Source organism: Podarcis liolepis, assembly GCF_965112155.1.
Source record: "Podarcis liolepis genome assembly, chromosome: 12".
Lineage (NCBI taxonomy): Eukaryota > Metazoa > Chordata > Lepidosauria > Squamata > Lacertidae > Podarcis > Podarcis liolepis.
In genome coordinates, this window is record NC_139563.1 from 31,070,634 (window position 1) to 31,092,219 (window position 21,586).

The window sequence follows — 21,586 nt, forward strand, 5'->3', positions numbered from 1 at the left end:
CCTCACAATCCAGCAAGGGCTTTTTTTAGGATGGGAAGTACCAGCACTTCTTTAAGTGTTGGTGGGCGTCACCTTCTTTAGGAAGGCATTAGCTACTCCCTGGACCCACCCGGTCGATCCCTACTATTTGAAGCTTTCTGTGAATGCTGGAGTCCTCTGCATGCCTTGGAGCTTTTGAACCAGACTTTGAAACAACAATTGCCTGTTAGTACAAGTACATACACTCAAGCTGATTTTCAAGGTAGGCCTAAATATTATAATCTCCCAAAATATCACTGTAATGATTTGTTCCTACTCCCAGACAACAGTTTCTCAGGCTGGAATGCAAGCACTGAGTATGTTCTGTGCAATGTGGTTCTGCAAAATCTCATACTTTTTATCACAAACATACACACACTTCACAGAACCCTTCAACTCTTGGTGCCTTACCCTGTGTGCCTTTAGTTTGCTTGAACTATGATAACACAAACTTTATTATTTGGGCTAGGCAGTCTTATACAGTAGGTTACAATATTTGAAATAGAAATGTCTAGTATTTGTGAGCATTCCAGTATCAGCACCATGGACAGTTACATTTTCTGTCTTCCCCCATGTGGGTTTTGTAACATGTAGTTCCTGGTGCATTTGGAATATTTAAGTAGGACAGGCGCTTAAGCTACACTAGTGTGCACCAATGAAAGTGGCTAAACCAAGATAATATGGGTCTGATATCCCATCACTATTTAAAGCCTTATACGTTTCCGAATAATGTCTAGAACACTTTGCTAAGTGGGGGCCATTTAAACCTCCAAACGCTTCAGATAAGTTCACATCGAAAATCCTGTGGTCTACTCTTAAACCGAGATCTGTTATCCTAGTCTAAGCACTAAACCACATTTGACATACTTCTACTTTACTGCTGGAGGGGAATGGCCTGAGAATGCATAAAAACATTTTTACTTGGGATCAAATACTTTGCAACCACATTAAGAACAGCAAAACACTTTTAAATATATTAAAAACAAAGCATGTATTAGTTGAAATAGTTTCCCCAAGAACAAAATCAGTGAAAACTATTTAAATTTCCAATTATCATTCAAATTAGTTTTGGATGTGACATATGGGGATTTTTTATTTATTTTTTGCTGACGTTCACACCACGAAATCAATACAAAGATAGTATAATTATTTATTGGAGTAAGACTCTTGAAAATGGACTTGAAATCACTATTTGGATCCACCTGCAGGCCTTTTCAGCCTGACTGCAGCTGAGAGGATGAGACAGCAGGGAAACCCATTCAGGCTGATCCAATTTAGATATGCAAATTTTATCTTGTGTGCTTGAAAGAAACATTATGGCGCAGCATAATTTGCACCTTGAGTTCTAAGGAATAATATTTCTAATCTAATGAAAACATGCCTCCATTGTTCGTTTTCACACTCACCAGGTTTGATCCAAAACTATTGTTCACTTGCAAACTTCATACCTCTTCTCTTCCTCTGTTTCATGTAAAACCATTAATTGAATATTTAAAAAAAAAACCACCAACAACCTATAAAGAAATTTTTAAAAGAACTGTGGCTGACTACTAAAAAGGCAAACTAACTTTATGGCACTTGTAACTGGTAAACTAATACATGACCACCTTCAGAGGATCAGTAGATTGGAAACATCCCTGCTTTCTTTGAAAGAAACTGCCTGTGAAATGTCATAAATGTATCTATGTATATTAAACTAAGCAGCAGAATTAGGGCAGCAGACCCCAGAGTCAGAACCCCAGAGTGACACAAAGGAAAGCACAGGCTGAGGGATCAGGGACCAGGAAGTGACTCAGCAAACAGCACAGGAAGGGCACAGTGTGGAGTCCGAATAGACCCGTTTAATAAAGGACTTTGTGTTATAGAACTCCTGTCTGCTTCTTTTCTGCAGTTGCAAGAAAAGACCTTCTGCCTGAAATCCTGGAGGGCAACTACCAGTCAACGTAGACAGTACCAAAGAAGTCTAATCTTTTTTGGACCAGGGGCCACATTAACCCTTTGCCAACCCTCTAGCAGCTACATGCTACTGGTGCGTGCACCAAGAAGCGTTTGAAGCCACCCTCCCCACACTCCCTTGTACAGGCATAGGCAAATCCGGCCCTCCAGATGTTTTGGGACTACAACTCCCATCATCCCTGACCACTGGTCCTGTTGGCTAGGGATGATGGGAGTTGTAGTCCCAAAACATCTGGAGGGCCGAGTTTTCCTATGCCTGCCCTTGTACAACCCTTTCATACCTATATGGTGTTACAGACTGGGGCAGCGGAGGGCACCCCCCCCAAAAAAAAGAAACCCTAAAACTTAGGGAGACTCTTGAGAGTCCCATGGACTGCAAGAAGATCAAACCTATCCATTCTTAAGGAAATCAGCCCTGAGGTGCTCACTGGAAGGACAGATCGTGAAGCTGAGGCTCCAATACTTTGGCCACCTCATGAGAAGAGAAGACTTCCTGGAAAAGACCCTGATGTTGGGAAAGATTGAGGGCACAAGAAGAAGGGGACGACAGAGGGCGAGATGGTTGGACAGTGTTCTCGAAGCTACAAACATGAGTCTGACCAAACTGTGGGAGGCAGTGGAAGACAGGAGTGCCTGGCGTGCTCTGGTCCATGGGGTCACGAAGAGTCGGACACGAATAAACGACTAAACAACAACAACAACAACAAAACTTAGTAATTGGTAGGATTTTTATTCTTTGGAGTATTGAAGCGAAGATTGCAGGCCAGTGGAAAAATGGAGGCTAAGCTTTCTTTCCAAGCCAGTGCCTCACCTGGGACAGAGTTGTTAACATGACAAAAGGTGTTGATGGCCCATAGTGATCCATTCTAAATATCTGCATGTCTTCAAATCTAAGACCTAACGTAGTGTACACATCTTATAACAACTGGATCTGCTCCTTTACTTATAATGCATTGATCCCATGAGATTATGTGAAGATTCCTTTTCTACATAGACAGATTTTAATTATCACCTTGCCACAGTAAATACTTCTGCTGAGTCTCTAGCTTTCGTCTCATTTTTTATGAGCCTTCCCTTGAGAATAGATGCTTATATATTCAAGTTGCCAAGCATAACAATTCCCTCCCTCCCCAAAAATGAATTCCCTCTGTAATTTAAAAACAGATTATAGATTCCTTGAATTTTATTGACTTGCCAAGTTTTTTTAAAAAAAGGCTAATAAAATCTATTCTCTTTCTGAAGACTACAAGCAGAACAAGAAGGGTTGTGGAGATAGCTGCATATGTAAATAGCTGCATTTATGTTAATGCATCCCAAATCAAATTGTATGTGTATTTTAAAAGCATGTTCTGTACATTAATAAAAGACAATATTGTCAACTACAATATGAAACCTCGAGGTGAGGGTTTCATTCACTTCATTTAAAAATTGTCACACTAATGTTGCCCCATGGGAATCCCTCAATGAACATTCATACAGAGACAGATAATATTGCACCTCATCCCTTCAAAATAAATGCTTTTAGGTTTCTGAAATGCAGAAGAAGCTGCCAAAAACATGGGATCCATATTCTGGCAAGATTCAAGATAAGGGGATATATTAAATAAATGCTGAAGAAAATATTATTCAAATTCTTGCTGTTATTTTTTTTAATCTTATTTTGATGCAGCAAAGCTCTGCTCAAGAAATTGCCTTTCAAATCTTGATCAGATTATCCAGTCACAGCTGCACAAAAGGAAACTCTTCTCCAGTAAATATTTGCAATACATTATAATCTCTGGCTTTGGTGATTAACAATCCATAAAGAGATTTTAAGCAAAGCTATCAGTTTAATCTAGCAAAGCTTTACATCCAGAATGTCAGACAGAATCAGATGGTTCTAGTAGTGAGGCAATGATGCGGCCACATTTTCTGAACCAAGACATTGAATTTTTAAAACCCCTGAGAGTTAAGGCCCCATTTGCTCCATCTGTGATGCATCATGGGGGGAAAAGAGAAGCTGGGGTTTTGTGTGGAATCATCTATGGAATAGCATGTTGTCTGCAAGCTCCAATAATTCACCCGCAGAGCACAATGGCAACTACACATTTTGGGAATCTACATTGCTTTCAGAATAAATCATCATGAAAACCTGTTTCTCAATAGCTACAGAGAAAATAACTGTGCTAATTTAAATGAAGTCTACGTGTTGTTTCCAAATGCCGTCAACATTTGCCACTGCCTTTTTGAAAATACATGTTTTTAGGGTGAAGTGTGTTTGTTTTCACAAACTGTTTATGGTGTGCATTTTATTTATTCTTGTCTAAAGCCACAGTATACTTTTAAAATGTACCGTATTGGCAGGAATATAAGCCTCACCCAAATATAAGCCTCACCTTTAAAATTCAAGGGGGGGGGGAGACAATACCCGAATATAAGCTGCTCCCTTAAAATTGCGCAGGCACTCACACCCGTTCCGTTTTACCATATGTTTCAGCAGTGATATCGTAAAAGCCCATTTTTGTAAGGTCGCAAATTTAAGCCGCACTTTAACTTTTCACAGTCGGAATTTGGAAAATAAAATGAGGCTTACATTCAGGCCAATACGGTAATCAGCTAAGGTGATTCAAGGTGCACCAAGGCAAATTCACATGGATGTCTTCATTAGAAGAAGAACATATTTACTGCTTCTCCCCCCCCCCAAAAAAAAACACCCCAGTAACATAAAACACTAACAAGCAAAGTGTTTCCAACTGATGATAATATATACAACATGCAAAGCATGACAATGTCCATCAGATAGTACAAACATGACTGGAGCACATGCACACATGATACTGTCCCCTGGATAGTTATGGAAGCAAATATCTCCAAAACATCTTTTAGCACTCAGGGAGAGCCAACATCCATGGTTCACATGGAGGATGAAAGGAACCCAGATATCACTAATGCACTCATGTTACATGACATCCCTCTCACTGCTGTACTCAGCTGTGTTAACCACTCAGATAATACTAGTTACCAGATTTTGTGGAGTCAGACCCATTTCAATACATTTTCTTGTGTATATGTACTGAATTTGAAGACCCCGCAGGGTCTACATGCAAAAAGCTCCATCAATATTTTGATGCTAGTTCACCTATGAGCGTCAAGACACAGACTGCAAGCATTAGTTAATCGGGAAGTAAAAAAAGACACTGGACATATTGGGAGATACTAAGAGAAACACTATTAAATAGAGATCCTGTTCCACATGATTCTTACAGGCACATATTGTATAGCATAGTAAGAGAGCCTGAATGGGGAAGATGTGCCAATAGATAGCATTTCCTGGCTTGTGCTTATGATTTTACAAACCCAATTCCCCTCCAATCTCCAGAGCGATTTTTCAGCATTTTTAAGGTTTGTTTTAAATAAAGTGAAAGATGAATATATAAATGGAAAACATATATCACTTCCAAAAAGAGAGAGAAAAGATGGGAAGATTGCCTGTTTTATGGGAAGAAGAGCAAGATTATCATTGAATTCACTGGTGTGTCTCTCATGCAAATTTCAAAACTGGGAGGAAGCCGGGCCCATACTGTGAGTGAAGAGCCCAACATCTGTCTTAATCCTAATACTTTCTTTACAAGAAGCCACAGCCATAGAGAAATGTTATTTTCTATGGTAGACAGAAGCTGGATTACATGTGGAGCATTTGGACCAGCTTACAATGATAGGGAGAGTTTTGGGACAGAACACCACATGGTTTCACAAGACAGAGAAAATATAGATGGCTGAGTGCCAACAGGACCACAGCCATCATGGAGCCACAGAGAAAGAAGAGAGGTATTGGTATGCTCAGGGGGCAGCAGGTAGATTTTCAGCAAAAGATTCAGGGCGCAGAATGCACCTCTACCCAAACATGAGTTCCATGTGGACTGAGTGTATTCAGTAGTCATGGAATGTAGCGGCAGAAAAGAAAATTGGAACACCTGACAGGTAAAGTTGAATGTCCTGATTGGATATAATGCTTGACTGAAATCTTGGACAACAGATAAAACTGCAACATTTTGTTGCCAGTCCCAGTTGTATGACTTTACTGCATAAAGTGTGGAAAAGCAAAGAGATAGGTGCTCACTTCGGCAGCACATATACTAAAATTAGAACAATACAGAGAAGGAAAAGCAAAGAGATAGGATACTAAGCTCCTCTTCTCTTCTGAAAAACCACTGAAGCCATTTATTTGCTTTTCATTTATTAAAGAATAGCTTTTCATGAAAAATTGTGTTTTGTATGCAGGGGCCTGTCTGAAATCCATCTGTCAAAAGACCTCTTAATTAATTTGTAGTATTCTGTCATGGTTAGTAACTGTCAGCTGAACTCACAAAATCAATAGTAAACCTTGTAATACACCTTCAAGTCAAAGTTCTGGTATATTTATATTTACTCTTGACCATACCAGTATGACAAAATGTCCTTTGGAAGCTTAGAAAAGAGCAATTCGTTCAGAATGGCTTTATAACACTGTAATTTAATTGTCATAATTTAACACAATCTCCTGTGTCCCTGATGCTCTGGTTCTGCAATTTAAGGCTCCTTAATATCTGGTCGACCAAAAATCGGTCACATCCCCTTAGTGGAAAGCAAGCAGCGCATGATACATATAAAGTAGCTCATTTTGCCTCTCTAGCTGCCAAAATAAAAGCAGAGTTTGTAAAAACTAATGTGATTGATTGCTCCACTGACAAACCGGATCAATGATATTTGATTTTACCTGTGGTGTTTTATATTTGTCTGAGCCTTTTGTTATGGCCTATGGCTACAGCATACGAAGAGCGGTGTTTATGGACCCTCATACAGATTTTAGCATGTATAATACCTGCACTGTAGTATTCTGTATTTTGCATAGCTTGTGGCCTAGATCCTATGAAACTCTTTCTTCTGTTGGTTTAAGGTTTGTTTGGGGGGGGTGTCAAAAAGACAAATCTACCATGCTGCATTTTTAGAGGAGTTCCAAAAGCGGGTTGTAAATATGGCATGGATGTTAGGTGTTCAATGTTGGCGGTGCAGAGTCAAAACATTTCACTGCTCTATTGCAAGTTCCTTCAGGGTAATGTAAAAAGCCCTTTGGATCCAAGGCAATATAATCCAGATATCACTGGTTTGGCTGGGTGGGAGTCAGAAGACTCTGCATTTGCCCTCCACCATGAGCACAACGAACCGAACTGAGCACCTATTTGGTAGAGTGCGATGCCCAGGAGTCCAAAACAAGTAAATATTTAATTTATCTTGGGGGCTTACATGTGTGTCAGTGAAGAAACGTCCTTATAAGGCATTTCAAAATTAGGAACACTTTTTATACCTATGCACTTAAATCAGTTGTTGTAATAAATGGGTTACATTTTGTTAACAAAACACAGCCTTGAGATAAGAAAAAACCATTCTTGTATTCAAATATAATATGAATCCAATTTGTATCAAGCATAAATTAAACTAATGAGTATCAGAAAGAGATTGCCCTGAGTTTTAAAGCAAAGCTCCCCACTGAACTCCACAGGGACTGCTTGTGCAAAATTCATAGCACAACGGGGCACTGTAAAAATACTTACTTCCAACCAATATAACGCTGCATTTCCAACCTCAAGCCAATTATTACAATTACTTGCACACAACAAAACTGTTTTATACTCAAAGAGTACTTCAAAAGTAAACCAATTAAATTAGTACCAAATCACTTGGGATTAAAATTGTTTTAGTGGGGTCTGAAAATGAGAGAAGAACATGACTAGTATCTTATTATTTATTCATTTATTTTTATGCAGCATTAATGAAAATAGTTTTGTATCTACAGGTTGCCAGGGTCTTTGTATGTATGTTAATTTGTTTTTCAAACAGAAGTCAGGGGAAGAGAATGACCCACTATGGTAAGCGAATGAATAGGGAAATATAAGGAAGAAAGAGATAGGTATATATTAATTGTCATAGGGACAGATATAATCCAAGGAACGCACATTACAAAAGGTGACAGAAACAAAAGCCTGGTTATTATTATTATTTTTTAAAAGAAAAACTATTCCTTGAATTTCTACCCATGTGCAAGTTGGGATGGGGGGGGGACTCTTTGTAATTGTGTTTATACACTGAAAATCAATAATACATCTTATAAAAGATCCAGAGAGGGGGGGGGTGGGCAGCAGGAACAGCATCAAGAGGATTCATCCATATTTCGGTAAGAACTAGACACAGAGAGAATGAAGACCAGTGAGGTTGTGAAGAACCACATTTTTTGCAACCAAAGTGCATGACTGGGGGAAAAGCAGCAGCAGCAGCCAAATAAAGGAAGCAGAGCATGAAATAGAAATGGGACACGGGTGAAAAAGAAAGGATGTGGGCCAGGATGAGGATGAAGAGAAAATATCACAGCAGAAAGTAGCATCAATAAATGAATGAAAGGGGGGAATCTTCAGAAAGCAAATGAAAAGAAAATTCACCAGCATCGGTGCCTGCCTGGAATGAGTTTAGAAAGAGTTCCCGTAGGTGGAATCCCAGTTTGCTTAAGCAAATGCAGCATTCCAGAGCAGCTTGCACCAGTGCTGGATCTTTTCATGTAATGTATAAACCATCACATTCTTTCAGGTCCATTCCCCGCACCCCACCCAGCCAAGGTCTCCCGCTTCTGGTAGGGAGAGCTGGACTCGATGACCCATTAAGTGCCTTCCAATTCAATGTCTCTTATTCTAATTACATTTTTGCTTAGTTGCACTATTAAAGGCCAAAATACAGGCCACTGTATACCGTATATGTATTGACATTTATTTCCTTGTAAGGCAAATTTCTTCGTAAGAACCTCAGTGTTATTATTTTCAACTTTTGTGGGGTGGAGTTTAACACAGCACATTGAAGTGTTAGCAGCATTAACACTATGGAATTCAGCTTGTGAATGGTGGGGTGGGGAGGACATGTCAGGCCCTGTAAAACTCTCTATCGAGACTTGGTACTCCCCCCCCCCCGCAGGCTACACCTCTCAGTAGCCCTCCATTGCACTCCAAGTGGTTTTTTTCCTGGTTGGAATGTAGAGGGTAGAGAGGGGCGTGAGAGTGCATAGAAACTAACCTTCTGTAGACCAGTAAAATTTACATACGTTGCTCCACCCATTTCCCACCCCCACTGAGATATGGGAGGAGGAGCTTCTCTACCCCATGATTTACAATAGCAACTTTAAGTAATGACTTTAAGTACACTTCTAAACCAATTCTGAGGTATGCCTGATCATGGGAAAAGCCTTAAGCATCAATCTTTGCTACCCGTTCCTCAAACACTGACAGAATTACCAACATGATAAAAGAAATGACGATGGAAAAACTGCCTGTTTTAGTGAGCATAAATTGGACAGGCTGAAAAGCATTTATACTCCCCCAAAAGGATCTAGCAGTCAGGGTTGCGTCACTGATTATTAAAGACCAGGATTAATGCACTACACTACAAATACGTAGAGAATGTGTGAAAATCCTATGCAAATTATTCTGCGTACATGTGCTAGGAACTCACAACAAGCTTGGGATACAGAATAGATTTTATAAAAGTCGACCTGAGGTGTGTGTGTGTGTCCCCATAAGTAATGTCATTTAGGGGGTCATTTTCTAAGATAGTACAAAGGACACCATGAAAGAATATTCAGTTTAATATACATTTTTCTAATATGCAGTTTTACATTTCACTATTGCTTGCCGTACAACCTGAAATCAGGTAGCTCTATGTTCTCCCTAAACCATTGCTTCATCTGCTCGCTCCCTAAATACCACAAATGTCTCTTATTTTATTTAAAACTTAAGGTTCTTTCAATCACATGATCATAACCATTATGCACTCTATCGCCTCCCTACAAAACAAACCCACAAAGAGAGCCTAGTTGAAAACTTCCTTCTCCTAATTTGTCTCAGTTTTTTCCCTCCACTGTGCTGCGAGATTTTTGAGTCTCTGCATGGTAGGAATCCAGTGAAATTATGTTGTAAAAGGGATCCAAAGCACAATGGATCCAAAGCACAAGGAACTGAAAAGCACAAAGTCCAATGGACTCAACAATTACTGGACTTTGGAGAAACTACAGCTATCTAGGTTGCGGAAGGCATGCCTGCAGAGGAATGCATAATGCAGTTCTTTTGACCACAGGATACGATAAAAACTGTCACTCTGGATGAGAGAAATCTCTGCAGGTTTCATAGAAACCTTGAATGTTGGAAGGCAGATTCATAACCTTCCTCCTCATAATTGCTCAGCAGTGCATAGCATGTCAAAAAAATACCCTTCCAAACAAAATAATCCTTCACTAGGCTGGAGCAGGGTTGGGAAATACATTGCGTGGACCCCAAGCAGGCTGATGGCTAATTAGCTATCTTGCTACCCACAATGAGAGCTCCAGCATCATTATGTCACCTGGGAGATATGTCTTGTGGCAGGAAACCTGGAATTAGCAGAAGCGTCCCAACAGCATGGGGAAAGAAGGAATTCAGGACTCTGCAAGAAAAGGCATTTCCCTCTCTTAATTTAGTGCCAAAGTACATGCCCTTGGTAGAAAATCTGTAGGCACAGAGAGAGGACAATACTAGCCACAATGCAATAGCTGATTGTTAACACAACACAGAACTGAGAACTGGTTCCTAAATACAAGCATATACAGTGGTACCTCGGGTTACATACGCTTCAGATTACATACGCTTCAGGTTACAGACTCCGCTAACCCAGAAATAGTGCTTCAGGTTAAGAACTTTGCTTCAGGATGAGAACAGAAATTGTGCTCCGGCGGTGCAGCAGCAGCAGGAGGCCCCATTAGCTAAAGTGGTCTTCAGGTTAAGAACAGTTTCAAGTTAAGTACGGACCTCCGGAATGAATTAAGTACTTAACCTGAGGTACCACTGTAGTCACATTTTCATTTGTTCTCCAGTGATACTTGACAGAGATCATTTCCCCAGCTATTATAACTGTTCAGATAATTGGGATTTCTCTAGTTACTGGCAAACACACTTTTTCGGATAGAGTTCATTGTGACTGTGAAGTTGTGCAAAAATTAACTGCTACCCTTTACAATAACTAGAGGATTCTAACTGATAAGAGAAGGCAAAGCAGAAGCCTTCCTGGGTTATTCCGCATTACAAGAAATAAACTAGGGACACAATCCTGCTATTAATGAAGGTTAGAGTGTATATAGATGCACACAGACTCCCATCATTCAGTTGTGGCCTAGGAGGGCCAGGGAGGATATGATCACATTTCTGAGAATATAGGACAGTGGTTCTCAAAGGTTATGGTGCACCACATTAGTGTGGCAGGGGAGGATGGCAAGTGTGGCAGGGAAATTCAAAGACAATCAATGTTATATTCTGGGAACGGTTCATGTTCTTATGTAGCTTCATTGTGGGTGTCCCATGGTCATATTATAAAGTAGTTGTGTTCTATGTTCTAAAGCAAGCACAGCTAGGTGTAGTTTCTTATTCTTATCAGTAAGAAGTTTGGTGCAGCACAAGCAAATTATTTATTCCGAACGCGTAGCCAGGAGAAAAAAGTTTGCAAATCACTAATGTAGGGTGATGCTGGGGAGAAGAAACTAGCCCACAGCAGCCCATGCAGCCACAATCAAATTATATCATCAGGCTACAGTGGTTGCTACACTCTCTCCCAGCTTCTATGCTTCATGACATCAATGTGGCTGGACACACAGACAGACAGACACCCATGTGGGCCTCAGTACAAAGAACTGCAAAAATTGCTCTTGGCGATTATGCAGGCTGGCCTAAATATTCCTGGAGACTTTAATTATTACAAATCTCACAGCTCATAAATGTCAGTTGTCTCTTTGATCTGCCATTTACATCATCAGAATTCAGAAGATTAAGAATTTTAATTGCCAAACCGATTATCTCTGACAGTTTCTTGAAACTCTCAGAGCAAATCACATCAGTGCTGACAGTGAACAAAAAAGAAAAAGAAAACAATAAGGTACAAGACATATATTTCCTGGCCATTATTTGTTGAGCCTAATTGACTAGATACAAGGACAACTTGCTATCAAGAAGCAAGTGTGTCTTTCCTTAAGTACAGTGCCTGCACTCACTATCTCATAAAAGCAATCCTTGATTGTTTACATGGGTAGGCAACATCCTAAAAACTTCTCCCACTAATTCCCTCAGTGAATAATACAGGTTTGTCTCATCATTGTGCCCAGGATTATGCCTGAACAGTTGCTGTAGGTTAAATTTATTTGAAGAGTAAGTTGTACCAGTATTTTTTTTTTAAAAAAAACCCTGCTTAGACATGAAGCTTACAGAGTGGTCTTGAGCAGCTTGCTATCACTATCTTTTTTTTAAAAAAAACAAAGATTTCTTGGTTTACAAAAGTACTTGCAATGTCTCTTTTTTCAAGTTACATTTTCTACAGAGCAGTTTTGTCGGGGACTGCCATCAGATCAGGGGAGGGGAGCAGGTGAATACAGAGAGCCTCTGTATCTTCTGTGGAGCAGCTCCTCGTCCAGCGGTGAGGAAAGCCACACCTCCAGTGGAGCAGAGGGGAAAGGGGGTAGCCAAGTGAGGGGAGGGCTCGAAAATGCTACTGAGAGCCCAAGCGCCTCAACTAGCCCAGCTAGCCAGGAAACAGACATGCCGTTTCCATCGCCCAGCTTGCGCAGAGGGATGAAACGTAAGGAGGGGAGGCGGAGATTTGGGGTGTCTAAGTTCTTATGTTGGGGGAGAAACCGGAAGGGGCCACTCCTGGAATCTGCAAGCGACTAAGATGGACATGAACTTTGGGGTTCTGCACTGTAAATAGTTTGCACCAATAAAACCTGTAAAAGACAGGTCAGAGTCCTGCCTGGTTACTCACGAGCAAACCACCACCAGCACCTGACAAGTTTCATTTGTTGAGACATTAGTGTTACCTTAGAAAGAAAAGGGGGAAAGAGACCTCTGAAGTGTGAACCATACCACTGTTACAAGCTAGGAGAAATGGGCAGGAGAGGGTTAAAGAGGCAAGGAGGTTTTCATTAAGGTTCTTTAATGATCAGCTGTGCAAGTTGCCAGGCACACCATTGGTTAAGAAAATTACCAGTAAATGGCCACCCACCCGATGACTAGGAAATAGCTGAAAACACCTCTGGGAGGTGTTTTGGCAGAGGTATGCTTTTCTCTCCCTACTTTGTCCAGCTAAGAATAATGTAAGCAAGATGCATGCAAGGCAGAGAGCATGGATAGCAGCAACTGCCCTGCACGCCACACTTGAGAGAGCCACACCCAGGCACCAGTGACCACACTCCACAGCTCTACTGGCTGCTTGGCAACACCACCTCCTGCCCACCCACCCAGAGTGGTTCTCCAACTCCTCCCTTCCTAGAGCAAGACAGTGGTGGGGGGGAGATGGCAGAGAGCCTGGCTGCCATTGCCACTGCTTGAAGTGGCAGCAAAAGAAAAACGTAAGCTGGAGGCAAGGAAAGTCAAAGCAGCAAAACATAAGCTGCCATGAGGAGGATTGCTCACCACACAGCCATCATGATGTACAACAAGAGGGCTCTCAGGGGGGCATGAGGGCACATACTATGAGTTGCCCAGGGCCTCTCACTTCGCTAGGCATGCCCCTAAGAAGTGTGTGTATGTAAGAGAGAGAAATAATGGAAGCTGCAGAATAATGCACCTCACCCCTTTGTACTGTTCTTAACTATTAAAACAGACAATACAGTATCTGTGAAACTGCATAAAACAGGGAGTGGTTTTACAAAAGCCACTGGTCAGTTTATTGAATTGGAAGGAATATGTGCCCATGTCTCGTTCAGTGTCACATACAACCCAATGTGGTGCTTTACTTTGGCTCATTTTTATATAAAAAAAAATTAAAGAGCCACCTCTCTCGCAGATTCATCTCGGCCCGTCCTAACCCCATCAATCAATACTGATTCCCTAAGGTTGGAAACAAGTTGCTGGAAATTTGAGACTGACAGTTCATAAAGCAATGATGATTCATAATACCGATCAAAAAATTTTATCAAGAAGAAAGAACCCGAGAGGATGGAAATAAAGAACCCATTGTTCCAATTCAAGCCAGTGCTAAGTTTGCTACTCAGCATCATTCTACAGCCTTTAAATCAGAGCCACAATGTTACACATATAAAGAGAATCATTTAGAATATTGATACTATGCAATCATTTTTCTTTCTTCGTTCCATAATAAATCTTGGTATTAAAAAGAATACTTCTCTTGGGGCTGTAATCTAACACATACTTGCTTGAAAACATGTCCCACTGAAATCTCCAAAGCCTTGTTCCAAGTTACCATCTACACCTCAGTTACCCATTGGCGGCACTCCTCTGCAAATGTAATGTCAGGTCTCATATTCAAGCATTATCTATAGCTCACATTTTCCTGTGTCCTTAGGCAGCCCTCAATGCTTAAATACTACTGACAGTGAAAACAAAAACACACAGCAGGCCATCTGACATAAAATCCTCACATGCATTCAAAAGTGTAGGTTCTTTGAACATTAATGTACAGCTGTACGAGATAGCACTATAATTTTGCCTCCTGAAATTTGCATGCTGAAACCTTCTTTTGAGAGTTGTATTTGTGCTTTTATAAAATCCACATTGTGTTACATTTTTCCATCAACATTAAAATATTTTGGCTTTTCAGGTTGCTATTTTTAATGCAATATTCTGGAGTCACAGAAAGCCAGTGTAATAGCCATAATATTTAACATCTGTGCTCTCAAATGTTCAAAGTGCTTCACAATGCATTATTGATATGTAATCCTTACAACAATTCTGTAAAGATAGCCAGTATTATTAACCTCCATGTAGCAAATGGAAGGATTGAGAAATGTTGACACAACAATTCTCTTAAAGCCATTATTGAAGCAAATGTGTATCTGGTAGGGTCAAAGCAAATGTTAAAAGTTAGTTCAATAGGCAATTGTTTCTTAAATTACTTCCCTTTATTCCAAAAGTGTATGTTAAAAATTTGAAAGGCACATGTCCTTATAGTATGTGTGCAATCCTACAAAAATGTAAGGTATGTCCCTTAAAAATATCCCCAAGTTCACCATTTTTATTGAAGTGACCATTTTGTGTGTGTTGTGTCCAAATGACCCATAACTGCTGATGGGCAGGGCCTTTTGGACGTGGAAGAGGCCAGAACAGGGCAGGGTGGAACTGGGTGGAGTGGGCTTATGCATGGTGGCCAGGAACAGAACCCACGTGTGAAATGGTCACCACCTGTAATGATAAGCTATAGTTTGACTCATGTACTTCCTTCTCTGCTCATGTACTTCCTTCTGTGCTTCAATCTCATGCACAGCAAGTCCCTTCCTGCTTCTCTGGTGTGAGACAAACCATAGTTTGCCATTTCATCTGAACTGGAAGACCGCTTGCACTTGTATTGCAAATAGGAATTGGAAATCAGACTCTGACCAGGCTGAAAGAAACGACAAATGGAGGAAAGCAATTGTGTGCACTAGCAGGGAGGAGGCCTGTGAGTCCAAAACTTGGCAATGTACTGACAGTTCAAGATCTCAGGTTCCTCTTGACTCACATTACAAAGATGAACAACTGTAGCCATTTTCGAGACACTGCCTTAAACACATGAAGAAATAAGGAAGATTATCTGCAGAATAATACCAACTTCTAGGCGATAATTCCACAGCTTAAGGAAGCTTTCTGGCACATCCTCAAGTTATACTACAGTTGGTAATAAACAGAAAGTACACATTTCTCAGTTTGTTCCCCACTTTCTTGAATTGGCCTATTAAGTGAGTTGAGATTATTAAATGGGTTGGGATTTTACATTTATGCTTAAAGCAGCTGCTTCAAAACTGCTTAGGAAAGTTGATGGGAGAGCAAAATAACAATAATGCAAAACGTCCATTTAACCTGCTTCTTTTCCTTTCAAAATGAAATGCTACCCAGATATATTACTTTGACATCCAATGATAATAAAAGGCATAACATCTTGTATTAATTCCAGGCTGCACACTGCAGCTGCCACATGCAAGCCAAAATCAGTGAAAAGTGTTCCCTTGTGTAGTGGGTTTACTGAGCTGGCAAAATTTCCTCCAACGACATCAAATATCAGACAGTAAATGTATGTCATGTACACCATCCCTTGTTGAAATGTAGAGGGAAATGGCACACATTACTGGAAGTGGCTTGGCAGGATACAATCACAGGTTCTATGAATGAAAACAAGGAAATATCCTTACCTTTAGGGTAATTGCTTCAGTACAGTACACTGCAGTACAGTGGTACTTTGGTTCTTGAACGGCTTGGCTCCCAAACAAATCAGCTCCTGAACGCCGCAAACCCGGAAGTAAGTGTTCTGGTTTGCGAACGTTTTTTGGAAGCCGAACGTCCAACACAGCTTCCAATTGAGTGCAGGAAGCTCCTGCAGCCAATCGGAAGCCGTGCCTTGGTTTTCGAACTGTTCCAGGAGTCGAACGGACTCCCAGTACGGATTATGTTTGACAACCAATGTACCACTGTACAGGAATGTTCAATAGTTAAACTTTAATGCCGCTTAGTGCTGGAGGAATGCAGAGAACAACTTATCATTGTTTCCAAACATTAACTTTTCAAAAAGTAAGACTACCACAGTGCAGGAGGAGCATGTTTTGTTTTACACTGGTTTGTAAAACACACTCAAACATTTTTAAAAGACGGTTAATAGAAAAGTGACAAGGACTCATGGATACAGGAAAGTGAACAAGCTCACTTGCTACTTTTCTGAAGCGATCTGACATCTGAAATTAACATTTTTCTCGCTTCTTGAACAGAGATGCCCATAAATTAGCATGCGCCATACCTCCTCAATTAATAATACTTCACTGGTGCAAGAAGTATCTTCCGCAAACACACGCAGCTGCTACCTAATTCACAACTACTAGAATTTATTGTCATGTTGTGCGCTAATATTGATAAGCTTGACATGACAAGTTGCCATTTTAAAAAGGACAAAATCCTTTCTGGGAGAGTCGGCCATGTTTGCAAATGTGCAAAGATTTAATTTCCTTTGTGTACTCTGTCTGTCACATATAGCCAGGGGCCTGTCACACCTTATTCTCTGACCAGACCTCCCATGAAGTGTTTGTGTATTGTCTGCCAACCTGCTTGCCCTCATGTTTTCTTCAGATAAATGCTTTTCTTTTTTCTAGGTTGTATCAGCTGCTCAAGATTCATGTTAAATTATGCCCAGTCCTAAAACCTTCTGTCTTTCTGTAATTTAAACTAGCTCATTAGGAATATTTACTTTAGATAATGCTTGCCTTTTGATTAATGTTTTAAGAGAGTCCTTTGCATATTTCTACTTCAGTGTAAATTTAAATTAGCAAGAATAAATCAGAAGTCACATAAGCTAGTGCTGATATGAATCTAATGCAAGAGGACTGTGCAAAAGGGCTTACCATAACCCATTATTAACATGTTCCAGAATAGTAATCTAACACGGCATTGTACGTCCTCTACCTGCCTCATGGCCACCTGTCACTTTAAGACTGCTGAGTCTTTTACCCCATGCCATCTTAGAAGAGAAGTCACATCTCCTTCAATATACAGTGGTACCTCGGGTTAAGTACTTAATTCGTTCTGGTGGTCCGTTCTTAACCTGAAACTGTTCTTAACCTGAAGCACCACTTTAGCTAATGGGGCCTCCTGCTGCTGCTGCGCCGCCGGAGCCCGATTTCTGTTCTTATCCTGAAGCAAAGTTCTTAACCCGAGGTACTATTTCTGGGTTAGCGGAGTCTGTAACCTGAAGCGTATGCAACCTGAAGCGTATGTAACCTGAGGTACCACTGTACAAAGTGAGGAATGAGTCCTATCTGAAGATCTTTGACAGGAATAGGGGTCTCCTAACAATTCTCAGTACCCTTAAAAAACTACAGTTCCCATAATTCTTTGAGGAAAGCCATGACTCTTTAAAGTGGTATCATAGTGCTTTAAATGTATGGTGTGAATGTGGCCCAGGTTTTCCAGTCAAATAGAGAGAGGAGAGCGATGATGCCACTTCAGATCAAAAGTGTTAAGTATCATCCTCTCCTTTCACTACTCCTTCCCTGTTTCTCCAAGGCACTTCTAAGTGCAGTTTTCTTGATTATGGCCCTGCTCCTTTAAGCGTCTTTTCCTTTTCTCGCGACAGCTGACAGTGCTAGCTTGACAGAACATTACAATGTCAAAACAATCCCTAAATATTATTGAGCTTAGTGAAGGCATGCAATAGCTATCCTGAAATTATGCCAGATAACTTTTTTAGTGTATTGAATAAAAACAAAATAAAAACCTCCAAAAGAAAATGTATGATATATAATGAGTTAAAACACTTATTTTTCCTTCTCCCAGAAGATTCTCACAGCTCCCACACTACAGGCTTTTAAATAAGCCATAAATCCTACATTATTTTAGGTCTTGGCTGGTATTTTCTTTTTTTACAATTGCCGGTTGTTATCTTTTTCCTTGGGTCTTCTATTTTTTCCAGCATTCCCTACTTTTATTTAATTGTTCTATTATTGCAATACTGTGTTATACTGCATTTTTACATGGTAAGTCACATCAAAGGTCACTGGGTGGAAAAGTGGCTTAGAAATATTACTATAATGAACACCAACAATAAATATCAGAGACACTTCTCATTGCTCCATTTACTATGTGAAAATTGGTATTAAAAATTGTTTTAAAAAATAATAATACTATTCATTAGCATAGAGAGACAGGCCCTAAAATGATGCATCCTATTGTTTTCCTTAAACTTACAAAAACATTGTTCATGTCAGACAGCTTGCATGTAAAACTGCAACCTGATCCACAGGGCATGTATACCATGAAGAGTTTGTTGCAAAATTCAGTCACTTCAGAATATTAGGAACAAGACTCCTCGTAGAGTCAGTCTGTCATTGCGTGGACAGGTGGAGTCCCCCCAACCCCAGGAGACCCCTGAGGAGAATAATAACAATGTGCTATGGGATTAAAATTGGTCACAACTTTATTAAATTTCAGATGTAGGGAGACCTTGGCTCAGGCATTTGGCGTTTATCCTTCCCAGTCCCCAGCCAAGGATCTGGGAAACATGGTTATCCAGAATGTGTGGGGATTGGGCTGGCTCTGGAGAACATATGTTCAAGCAGAGAGCCCGTCCCCCGTTTCACCACCATTGGAGGGGAGAGCAATGACAACCTCTCATATGGCCAATGCCTCCCCTCAAGACCCCTTTAATGGGGAACCCTGAGATCACTGCTGAAAGAGGGGCGTGGGTCACCACTTCATGCCCCCCCCCCATTTAGGAAGATAGACTAAAGGATTTCGCCCAAGGCCAGAAACTGCCAAAGTTGTGATGTTTTGCTATGGAAAAAGCAAAACCTGCCAATGCAGGAAAATTCCTTTCTGGCCCTTCAACAGTGACCCTGACGTAGCAGCGCCTGTGTACCTGTGGAAAAGAAGTCAATCTGCAAAAGAAAACTTAACTGAGGAAGGGCAGGGTGGGAGAAGCTCTGGAGCCAACTGATGCTTTGCAGGTAAGATTTACCTTCTGTTGTGTGGGCAGGGTGGTCCCTCCCCTTACCTGGCCGATCCCCTGGCAACGCCTCCCCAGGCGGGATTGGGCGACTGGCTGAGGTAGGCGGAGACCTCCAGGTATCCAGCCTGGGGAGGATGAAGCCAGCCCGAACTATCGCACTGGGATCTGGGGGGGGGCTGCGCACGACCATGCAAAAGGCGCCCCCATTTGATGTGGGGAGCAGTCATTGTATGGACAATGCAGATTCACAAACATACGACTAGAGAGTGAAGAACCACCTTATTAGGTCCACAAGCCTCCCTATGTGGCTAAGCCACACCCACCTGCCTTAAATTGATGCCATGCTGCATCAGATGTGGGGAAGTTAAAGTCACAGCTGAGCCAAATAGGGGGTTGGAGGCACTAGTGATCAGTTGTGCTTGCAAAACCTGCATAAAGTGCTTGCTGGTGGTGGCTGTAGAGCAGTGGTTCCCAACCTTTTTGTGGCCTTGCTGGTGGTGCTTGCTGGTGGTGGCTGTAGAGCAGTGGTTCCCAACCTTTTTGTGGCCATGCCCCAGCTAACCATCTCTAAAATCCTGACACCCCCCGTGACAACATATAATTCTTATTATTCAAAAAGTGGACTCCTATTCAAGGGGAGGAAACCTAAAAGGCCATTCACAGTTAATAACATTTTCTCAAATTGCCCCTCTTAAAAAATCTAATTGCCCCCCTGTGGGGCGTGTGCCCACATGAGGAACCACGGCTGTAGAGAGTGGGATGTAGTGCTCTGAAGCCCTGAAAACCAGCTAATCGTTGGGGATTAAAAGCATCACACAAGGTTCTCGGAGAACACCGATGATAAGCCAATTCTAAACAACAGACACAGCCTTAATAAAAATAATAATAAAATATTCCAGTACAGTGGTACCTCGGGTTACATACGCTTCAGGTTACAGACTCCAATAACCCAGAAATAGTACCTCGGGTTAAAAACTTTGCTTCAGGAAAAAAGAAAAAAAAAACTTTGCTTCAGGATGAGAACAGAAATCACGCTCCGGCGGCGCAGCAGCAGCGGGAGGCCCCATTAGCTAAAGTGGTGCTTCAGGTTAAGAACAGTTTCAGGTTAAGAACAGACCTCCGGAACGAATTAAGTACTTAACCCAAAGTACCACTGTACAGGGCATTCTACAATTAAGGCAGAGTTCCAAACCTCCTACAAACAGCAATGTCTTGAATAAGCTTTTACCACCTCTGCTCATATTGTTTGATGTAATTGATTTGTAACAAACAATGTAAGCGAAACTTTGCATGTTCATACCAATCTTGTAGAACAAGGTCCCCAAGGTATAGGATTCAATGTTTTGTAGTAAATGAAGGTACCTTATATAGTATTCCCTTGCTATTGAATTTTTCATTATATGAATTCTTATCACAAGATGAATCTGCAAGTCACTCTTCTAGCTCACCAACAACTTGAAAAAAATGAATTTTTTTTGTATAACTATGGTAAACAGATTCTACTGTCATTATACATAATCTGCTATTAAACTAGTGAATCATGATTCCAAACATGTTTTCTTAGAATTGCCATGGGCTCCAATGAAACTTACTCCTTGGTATACATACCCAGGATTCCCTGAACACCATTAAAGGTCTAGACTAGAACTTCCTTAGCCTTTGTGTAATTTACAGAAATTTATACTGTACTCTAAAATATTTGAAAGGAAAGTCCATTGAAGTCAATGGCACTACTTTATGGCCAGTATGCAGCAGTTTGGAATATTTATCTGTAGAATGTGATGGATAATGAAGAAAGCAATCTTAATCCATCTGAACTAATACAAAAGAACAATTTAATATGTGAAGATATTTCTAATGAGCTTCAAAAATGTAATTCTTAATGGGATTAAACTGAATTCCGAGCAGAAAGTCAAATCATGGAGTCATCCCTTAATTCCTGGCACTTAATCCTATTTTGTGCTGGACCTACTTGAATATATTGCATGGATTGGTTTTATACTCTCTTCGTATCTGTAGCTTTGCACTTTGAATGATCCCAGATGGTATGTCTGCATTTTAATCAAGGCACCACCTTACTAAGATTCAGATGTAAAAAACCATAGAATTGAAAAGCCCC

General features: G+C 40.8%; 1 protein-coding gene across 8 annotated transcripts in view; it reads right to left on the reverse strand.

Moving 5' to 3' along the window:
- Positions 1-21,586, reverse strand: part of THSD7A (thrombospondin type 1 domain containing 7A) — a 269,706-nt gene that overhangs the window by 229,382 nt on the left and 18,738 nt on the right. The gene's annotated exons all lie outside the window — the stretch shown is intronic.